This window comes from Budorcas taxicolor, chromosome 10 (assembly GCF_023091745.1).
Source record: "Budorcas taxicolor isolate Tak-1 chromosome 10, Takin1.1, whole genome shotgun sequence".
Classification (NCBI taxonomy): domain Eukaryota; kingdom Metazoa; phylum Chordata; class Mammalia; order Artiodactyla; family Bovidae; genus Budorcas; species Budorcas taxicolor.
The window spans coordinates 58,196,927-58,206,562 of NC_068919.1; positions in this window are offsets into that span (position 1 = coordinate 58,196,927).

Here is a 9,636-nt window from a genome sequence, read left to right on the forward strand (position 1 = left end):
GAGAAGGGATAGGCTACCCACTCCAGTATTCTTGGGCTTCCCTAGTGGCTCAGATGGTAAAGAATCTGCCTGCAATACAGGAGTCCTGGATTTGATCCTTGGGTTGGGAAGATCCCCTGGAGCAGGGCATGGCAACCCACTCTAGTATTTTTGCCTGGAGAATCCCCACAGAGGAGCCTGGTGGGCTACAGTCCATAGAAGGTTGCAAAGAGTTGGACATGACTGAGCAACTAAGCACAGCAGAGGACAGAAAGTTAAGGGTAATAAAACTTATCCTGACTTTTCTACCCCTCACCTAGCTCAGCGAGGATTTTAAGCTTACTCAATCATAAGAAACATTTGCTCCCCCCGATATAGGCTAACTCTTAAAATACAATTTCCAAAAAGCCCAATGATTTTTCACTGGTAACGCTAAGTGTACTAAGATAAGGATTAACGCCAGAGATAGACAGAGTAACTTGGCACCAGTCTGATAGTATCTGTTTTTCCAACTCTATCCTTTTTCTGCGTCATTAAGTATTAGTGGTCTAACCACAGAACACACATTCAAAAAGTCAGGTAGAGTCTATTTTGTCAATTCCTGACAATCAAGTTTCTTGGTTGGGAAAAAGAGCTATTTATTTGAACCTTCGAAGTTGAAGGTCAAGAATATGTCTCAGTCAAATCTGTTTCTCATGATTATCTTAAAAGCTAGGATCTTTGAAAGACAAACAATATAAAAATGTATATGCTACCGAGGCAACTTAAAATAATAAACCATTAGCTATTTCAAGTTAAATTCAATTTGAACGTTCACAGATATTCTACCAAAGAAGGCATTCTGCTCCCAGGAACCCAAAAATTATATGCAATCCATTTCCTCACAAAGTTTAAAAACTAATGTGAAAGAGAAAATATGTAAGCAGTGTTAATATAACATGTAATCATAAGCATCAAACTATAAAGTATAAATAATGTACAATAAGAAAAATTAAGAAAATCAAGTATAATTACAGGGATCTTAGGAGGCATCAAGCAAGGGATTTATGTGAGTCTTGGTGAGAGAAGGCTTTTTTGATAGATGAGAAAGAGTATGAGGAAAACGCCAAAAAAGTAACGAACATCTTTGGGAACTAGCTAGGATAGAGAATGAACAAGGATTTGCTAGTTAGATTATATTCTTTGCAGCCAAAGATGGAGAAGCACTATACAGTCAGCAAAAACAAGACCAGGAACTGACTGTGGCTCAGATCATGAACTCCTTATTGCCAAATTCAGACTTAAATTGAAGAAAGTGGAGAAAACCACTAGACCATTCAGGTAAGACCTAAATCAAATCCCTTATGACTATACAGTGGAAGTGAGAAATAGATTTAAGGGACTAGATCTGATAGACAGAGTGCCTGATAAACTATGGATGGAGGTTCATGACATTGTACAGGAGACAAGAATTAAGACTATCCCCAGGAAAAAGAAATGCAAAAAAGCAAAATGGCTGTCTGAGGAGGCCTTACAAATAGCTGTGAAAAGAAGGGAAGCAAAAAGCAAAAGAGAAAAGGAAAGATATACCCATTTGAATGCAGAGTTCCAAAGAATAGCAAGGAGAGATAAGAAAGCCTTCCTCAATGATCAATACAAAGAAATAGAGGAAAACAATAGAATGGGAAAGACTAGAGATCTCTTCAAAAAAAAATCAGAGATACCAAGGGAACATTTCACGCAAAGATAGGCTCGATAAAGGACAGAAATGGTATGGACCTAACAGCAGCAGAAGATATTAAGAAGAGGTGGCAAGGATACACAGAAGAAATGTACAAAAAAGATCATCATGACCCAGATAATCACGATGGTGTGATCACTCATCTAGAGCCAGACATCCTGGAATGTGAAGTCAAGTGGGCCTTAGGAAGCATCACTACAAACAAAGCTAGTGGAGGAGATGGAATTCCAGTTGAGCTATTTCAAATCCTGAAAGATGATGCTGTGAAAGTGCTGCACTCAATATGCCAGCAAATTTGGAAAACTCAGCAGTGGCCATAGGACTGGAAAAGGTCAGTTTTCATTCCAGTCCCAAAGAAAGGCAATGCCAAAGAATGCTCAAACTACCACACAATAGCACTCATCCCACACGCTAGTAAAGTAATGCTCAAAATTCTCCAAGCCAGGCTTCAGCAATATGTGAACTTCCAGATGTTCAAGCTGGTTTTAGAAAACGCAGAGGAATCAAAGATCAAATTGCCAACATCTGCTGGATCGTCAAAAAAGCAAGAGAGTTCCAGAAAAACATCTATTTCTGTTTTATTGACTATGCCAAAGCCTTTGTGTGGATCACAATAAACTGGAAAATTCTGAAAGAGATGGGACTATCAGACCACCTGACCTGCCTCTTGAGAAACCTATATGCAGGTTAGGAAGCAACAGTTAGAACTGGACATGGAAGAACAGTTTGGTTCCAAATAGGAAAAGGAGTATGTCAAGGCTGTATATTGTCACCCTGCTTATTTAGCTCATATGCAGAGTACATCATGAGAAATGCTGTGCTGGAAGAAGCACAAGCTGGAATCAAAAGTGCCGGGAAAATATCAATAACCTCAGATATGCAGATGACACCACCCTAATGGCGGAAAGTGAAGAAGAACTAAAGAACCTCTAAATGAAAGTGAAAGAGCAGAGTGAAAAAGTTGGCTTAAACCTCAACATTCAGAAAACTAAGATCATGGCATCTGGTCCTATCACTTCATGGCAAATAGATGGGGAAACAGTGGACACAGTGTCAGACTTTATTTTTCTGGGCTCCAAAATCACTGTGGATGGTGATTGCAGCCATGAAATTAAAAGACGCCTACTCCTTGGAAGGTAAGTTATGACCAACCTAGATAGCATATTCAAAAGCAGAGACATTACTTTGCCAACAAAGGTCCATCTAGTCAAGGCTATAGTTTTTCCAGTAGTCATGCATGGATGTGAGAGTTGGACTATAAAGAAAGCTGAGTGCTGAAAACTGATGCTTTTGAACTGCGGTGTTGGAGAAGACTCTTGAGAGACCCTTGGACTGCAGGAGATCCAACCAGTCCATCCTAAAGGAGATCAGTCCTGGGTGTTCATTGGAAGGACTGATGTTGAAGCTGAAACTCCAATACTTTGGCCATCTGATGCGAAGAGCTGACTCATTTAAAAGACCCTGAATCTGGGAAAGATTGAGGGCAGGAGGAGAAGGGGAAGACAGAGGATGAGATGGTTGGATGGCATCACCGACTCGATGGACATGGGTTTGGGTGGGCTCCGGGAGTTGGTGATGGACAGGGAGGCCTGGCGTGCTGCAGTTAATGGAGTCGCAAAGAGTCGGACATGATCGAGCAACTGAACTGAACTGAAGGCCTGAGAAAGTCTAGAAGCATATAAATGGAAGGCTGTGAATGTCACGTTAAAGCATTTACTTTTTTCTAAAGGTAACAGAGAGCCATAAGCAAGGATCTAAGAACAGTAATATGATCCAAACTAACAGTACAAGGTTAGGTTTTAAAAGACTAGAGATAAGGAAGACATTAGTTACACATTATAATGATCCTAAGGAAAGATGGTGAAGGTCAGAACGAGGGCAGCAGAGATGGAACGGAGGCAGATAAACATTAGAGACACCACAAAGGTGTCTCTTTGACTGAGACATATTCTTGACAGAACTTGACAACTGATTAGACACTCGGGGGCAAAGTACAGGGATAAGATTGTGACGACATCAAAGTTTTTAATGAGGGTTTCTAGGAGAAAGATTTTGCTTTTTTTAAGTTATCTTTTCTGTCCTTATTTGATTTTTGAGAACAGCTGAAATAAAGAACAACTTTCTCTGATGATGTAATCAGAGGATCACAGTTGTTTCCATTTTCATTCATTAAGTTATAAGTTATACTGTCAAATAGATGCCGAGTGTTAAAAACACATCCAGCATTGCCTCAATTTCTATTTCAGCCTCTACAATCACGTATATTTCTGGAGAAGTCAAAGCACAAGGTAAAGGGTATTTTTCCCTAATTGAATGAGAAAGCAAAGAAGAATATGAATCCAACTTAAATGCATGTAAACTTTAATGAATTATATTTTTGATAAGTCATTCTGCTGCATTTTGCCATTAAAGAAATTTCAAAAGAGAATGACATAAAATAACGTAAGGCCAGAATAACTGAATGGATTTACAATTTCTTACTTTGGCTGCAATAGTAACAACAAACCCACTGATACTTACAATGGGAATGTTCAATAACTACAGAACTCAAATAATTTTAAAAGCTGCTTGTTTAGCTCTAGAACTAAATACAACACATAACCCAAGAAAACTATGTACACTTCAAAAAAGATTTTAAGTACAAAAAAATGAAATAAATATATGTAAGAAAAAAGGTCTTCTAAAACAAAAAATAAATGCTTAAGATGTGTAAACCCGACAAACATTAAGGACTCCCAGCTTAATCAACAGCAATGCTCCAAAAATGAAAACCAGGCAGTACTGAAATGAGTTGATAATACGGAGAAAAGGAAAGCATATTACCCCTCCTCTTTCCTTTTGACATTTTTCTGATCCTTCCAAAGAGAATTAGCGATTAGATGACTTGAAACACAGAGTAAAGACTAAAAAGTAAAAAAGTAACAACTGAGGTTTCCGGTCATTCAGACTGGTCAAGATACCTGAAGTAGGGTTTCACACCAGTTACTGCCAAGGTTGCTGGAAAGACTGAAAGGAAAGTGAAGTTTGTCTTTGTTGGACATCCATCATCTCATCTCCCCCCATCTCTGGCCTTCAGACAGCAATTCACGAGACATCACCTGACTATCTTAAATTTCATATAATCCATTCAACACCCTTCCAGTTAAAATGCCCAGACAAGTGAGTATTGATGAAATAACCTGTTTCAAAGCAATACTTGAGGGCTGAACTCTTTCAGGATTAAATCACTGCTAAAAAAACACAAAACAAAACTTATAATATTGTCTGAGTATTTACTGTGTGTCCAGTGACAAGCACAGTGTTTTAAAAAATCAATTTAGAAGGTCACAATCATCATTAAAAAACAAACTAAATCCTAAAGACAAACTATCAGACCATGTCACACATAGTAAGGTTAAGAATTGTTTCATGAAATTCTAGTTTAGGCTATGCGTACCTGTGTATGCACCTACAGAGCACTGGGTAGAAACATGAAATATATTTCTTATTATAGGCTACAACTGAACAAGTGAAGAAGTCCTGCAGAGCAATGCTATAGTCCAAGTGTGGTCTACAGACCAGTGCTGGTTGAGGAACTGCTGGTTACCAGTCTGTGATAAAATAAGCTTGTAACAGGGAGGCCTGGCGTGCTGCAATTCATGGGGTCGCAAAGAGTCGGACACAACTGAGCAACTGAACTGAACTGAAACCAATTAAGCACACTGAATTTTTCATAGTAGCAAGACTTTCTTTAGGAGGAAAGCAGTGTACTCATTTATATTCTAGTACAAGCTGCAAGCCTATAATAGAAACTGGTTACTTTGAGTAACTGCTCTAGGGGGATAGAGAATACCACAGGGCTTCTGGTCACAAATATCTTAGTCTAGTTACCAAGACCAAACTAATACTCGTTAAATAATAAGCCAACAACTAATTCCTACAATATACATATATATATATATGCACAAATATATTAACTCCATTCACTGGGAAGTAAAAAGAAGGGGAAAATTCAGTGTAACTTGGGGCGAGGGGGGAGCTTCTTCCAGCCCAGACTATACTCTTATGCTGATCCTTCGTCCTTCAAAAACCAATTTAAGCGAAGTCCCTGGAGGTCCCAGTGGTTAAGATTCTACACTTCCAGTGTAGGGGGCACAAGTTCGATCCCTACTTAGGGAACTAAGATTCCACATGCCACAAGGTGCGGCCAAAACAACAACAGCAACAACTTAAGTTTCACCTCTTCCATCCTTAACAGTCCCAGATCTGGAATTTATTTCTTGGTCTAAATCCTATACTATTTGTTACCTATATCATTCTTTCCGTACAGAATTTGGACCAGATGACAAGTGTGACTACACTTTAAGCTACTCATGGCCTCATAAGCATGCAGTATCATGATGCTGTGATAAAAGACAGCCACCTGTCCTAAGGACAGGAGTTAGCTATGAAGAGAGTCAGAAAGGAGGGCATGCAGAGGAGGAAATCAACACAAAGACACAAAAAGAGGAATCAGTATAGGAAAGTAGTGAGAAAAATAAAGAATATAATACGGATTATTAGGAAATAAATTAGATCAAGGAATTACACTTACTCGTCTTTACAAGTCATTACTCTAACATGCTATATCTCTAATAACTACTTCAGTAGTCCTTAGAGTCAACCTTTAATAACTGTTGGCTAGCAATAATAAATTCTATTAGGTAAAGTGATGGAGTTATATGATGGAGATCTTTTGAAGCCACCCAAAATTATCTATATTTAATTCAGCACACAGTAAGAAGCCAGACCTTCCTTGAAAGGAAAACAGTACTTCTGGGCAGGTCAAAGTGGGGATATGTAAGACAGATTTGAAGGAAACAAACAAGGGAATGATACTTTAGAAACGAATAACTAGCAGGCCACGGAAAAAAGAACATAAAAAGGTAGAAACATGCTTTGACTGAAACAATATTTTCTCTCTTAAGTGCATACACACACACACTTTCAAACCCTGAGAAATGGGAACAATGGTAGTGCTATTAACAACAAAAAAAGGAATATTGTAGTTTAAAAAATTGACCAGTTTACAGCAGCATTTCTCATGTTGGGCACTACTCACATGTCGGGCTGAATAATTCTTTGCTGTGGGGCTGTCTTACCCAGTGTAGTAGGTTTAGCAGCATCCCTGGCCTCTACCCACTAGATGCCAGTAGTATCCACATCTCTCCAGTTGGGACAACCAAAAATGTTTCCTGACTGACAAATGTCCAGGATGGGGGAAGGGGGGAAGGGGATGCAAAATTAACCCCATATAAGAACCACTGACTTACAAAAAAAAATTGAACATGTTAAGTATATGAGAAAGAAATAATATCTAAAAAAAGATGCCCTTATAGAGATGTAAATACATAATTAGATACCAAGTTTACAGAAATACCAAATAGATATTAAATCAACTATTAAGGCGTTAATGTTAACTTTTATAATCCCTATTGTTTTGGGAGATAACAAAGTATTGACATTAATAGTTTATCTAGGATAGTTTAAATAATTCTATTCTCTTCACTTTTATGTATATTTTAAAACGTCTAAAATAGTTTTAAAAACATAATCATCATTCACACTAGTAACTAATATCAGAAGAATGAATCACTAAGGAAATGATATCTTGTTTCTCTACAGCTGACAAGATACCTTAAGGGCTGAACCTGGAGAATTCCAAAGTTACAAAGTTCTTACACTGCGAAAAAGAAAAACAGAGTAAAATAACTAGCCTTAGTTCTGAAGAGTGACTAAAAACTAGCTTCAATTTAGTAAACATTTAGAATACAAAGTGCAGGACTGAGGGCTAGAGAGAATACAAAGAATATACCTCCTCATGTAGTTTCTACATCTTAAGATGAAAGATAAGTACACAATGGTAATACAAAGCAATGTACCCTAATATAGGCACTAACATACCATGCCAAAAATTTTTCGGTTTTATTAAGAAGGATCATTCCTAGAATATAGACCAGGGTAACTGTTTTACACAATAAATAGGTGACTTTCTACATATGTAACCTTGCTCCATTTCTTATCTCTTCTCCCTCTTTATCTCTTCAATTTTTCTTAGCAGATGCCAAATGGATGAGCTGGGAACCTAACTGTATTTAATAAGTACCAGAAAAAAAGCTATGGTTTGCAACCCTAGCTGTATATTAGAATCACCCACAGAACTCGAAAAAAATACTGATGCCCAGAATCCATTCCTAAATAGTTCAATTAGAATCTGAGTGAGATTTGAACATAAGAATTTTTATAAAGCTCCTCAGGTTAATTCTAACATACACTCAAGACAGAGAACCATGAGCACAAAGAATGGATATAAGTATGTTACTAGAAGCAATAAAACAGTCTGAAGATGACCATTAATTTTCAGCTGAAATCAACATCTTAAGTTATATCATTCCCAACCTACCAAAAATTATGAGAAATCACTTTTAGTTTTAATATTTTATAATTAAAAAACTAAAGTAAAACCTCCAGGATTCCCATACCCACAGCTTTTCAATCTGTTTTGAAATTGATATAATGTATAATAATTTCATTTCATGACATTAGAGAGACATCAGGACAAATACCATATAGTATCACTTACATGTGGAATCTACAACAATGATATAGACGAAGTTATTTACAAAACGGAAAGAGACTCATAGACATAGAAAACAAGCTTATGGTCAGCAAACGTGAAAGGGAGTAGGGAGGAATAAATTTGGAATTAACAGACACACACTACTATATGTAAAGTGAATAAACATTGAGGACCTGCTGTATAGCACAGGGAACTATACTCTATATCTTATAATATCCTATAATGCCAGAGAACCTGAAAAAGGATATATATATATGACTGAATCACTTACTGTACACCTGAAACACTGTAAATCAACTATACTTCAATTTAAAAAAAGACATGCAGGTTCACATCATTATTGGTACATTTCAGATAATTTAGTATTATGAAAGACTAAACTGTAATGTGTTAGAAGAGACTAAGTTTAGCTCTCTCAACACTAACTTTATTCACTATATATGAGTACTGTGTAACTTGAATTAGTATGGTTATAAATATGTAATTCCAAAATAAGTTTAATATAACATTTCATCATTTACTAATAAATTCTGTATTATGAAAGAACTACAAGTCTTAGTTTCATTTCCACTTACTATCATATGACTCTGGGCAAAGTTCTTAAATCCTCCAATGCCACCAGTGCCACTGCTCAGTTTATTTTCATCTGCAAAATGGAAATAATCCACCTGCTTCTATAAAGTTTTCAAAGGCAGCAAATGAAAAAAATTTTTCAAAAAGTGCTCCAAAAATTATAATGCACCATGAGACGGCTAAAAAAAAATCAGAGGTGTAACTTACTCTGCATCTACTATTCTATCTAAATATTAGTCTAACACAACCTTGTCAACAAAATTATGGTACGCTAAAGATGGCCACGAGTTATTATCAGCACTGACTCCTTCAAAAGTCTATTATCTGGTGGAGGGAGGACTCTAACTGCTCTAATGAATAGAGAATGTTGGAAGTAATACTGTGCCAATTTCTGGGTCTAGGCTTGAAAAGATTTTAAAAGAAGGCTTCCACTTCCTTCAAACACTTGCTCTTGGAACTCAGCCTCCATGCTGTGCTATGTCTAAGACACATGAAGAGGCTATATTGCAGGCACTCCAGTTGACATCTCAGCTGAACTCTCAGCCAGCCTCAACTGCCATCGATGGGAATGAGCCGTCCTGGATGTTCTGCCCAGCTGAGTTTTCAGATGACTCCAATCCTAGCTGGATATCGGACTACAAATACACGAAACCTTCATTCAGAAGCAACCAGCTGAATCCAGCTGGCCCAAGAAACATGAGATAATAAACTGCAGCTTTAACCTACTTTGTTTTAGAGTGAAGTGTTATATAGCAATAGGCAACTG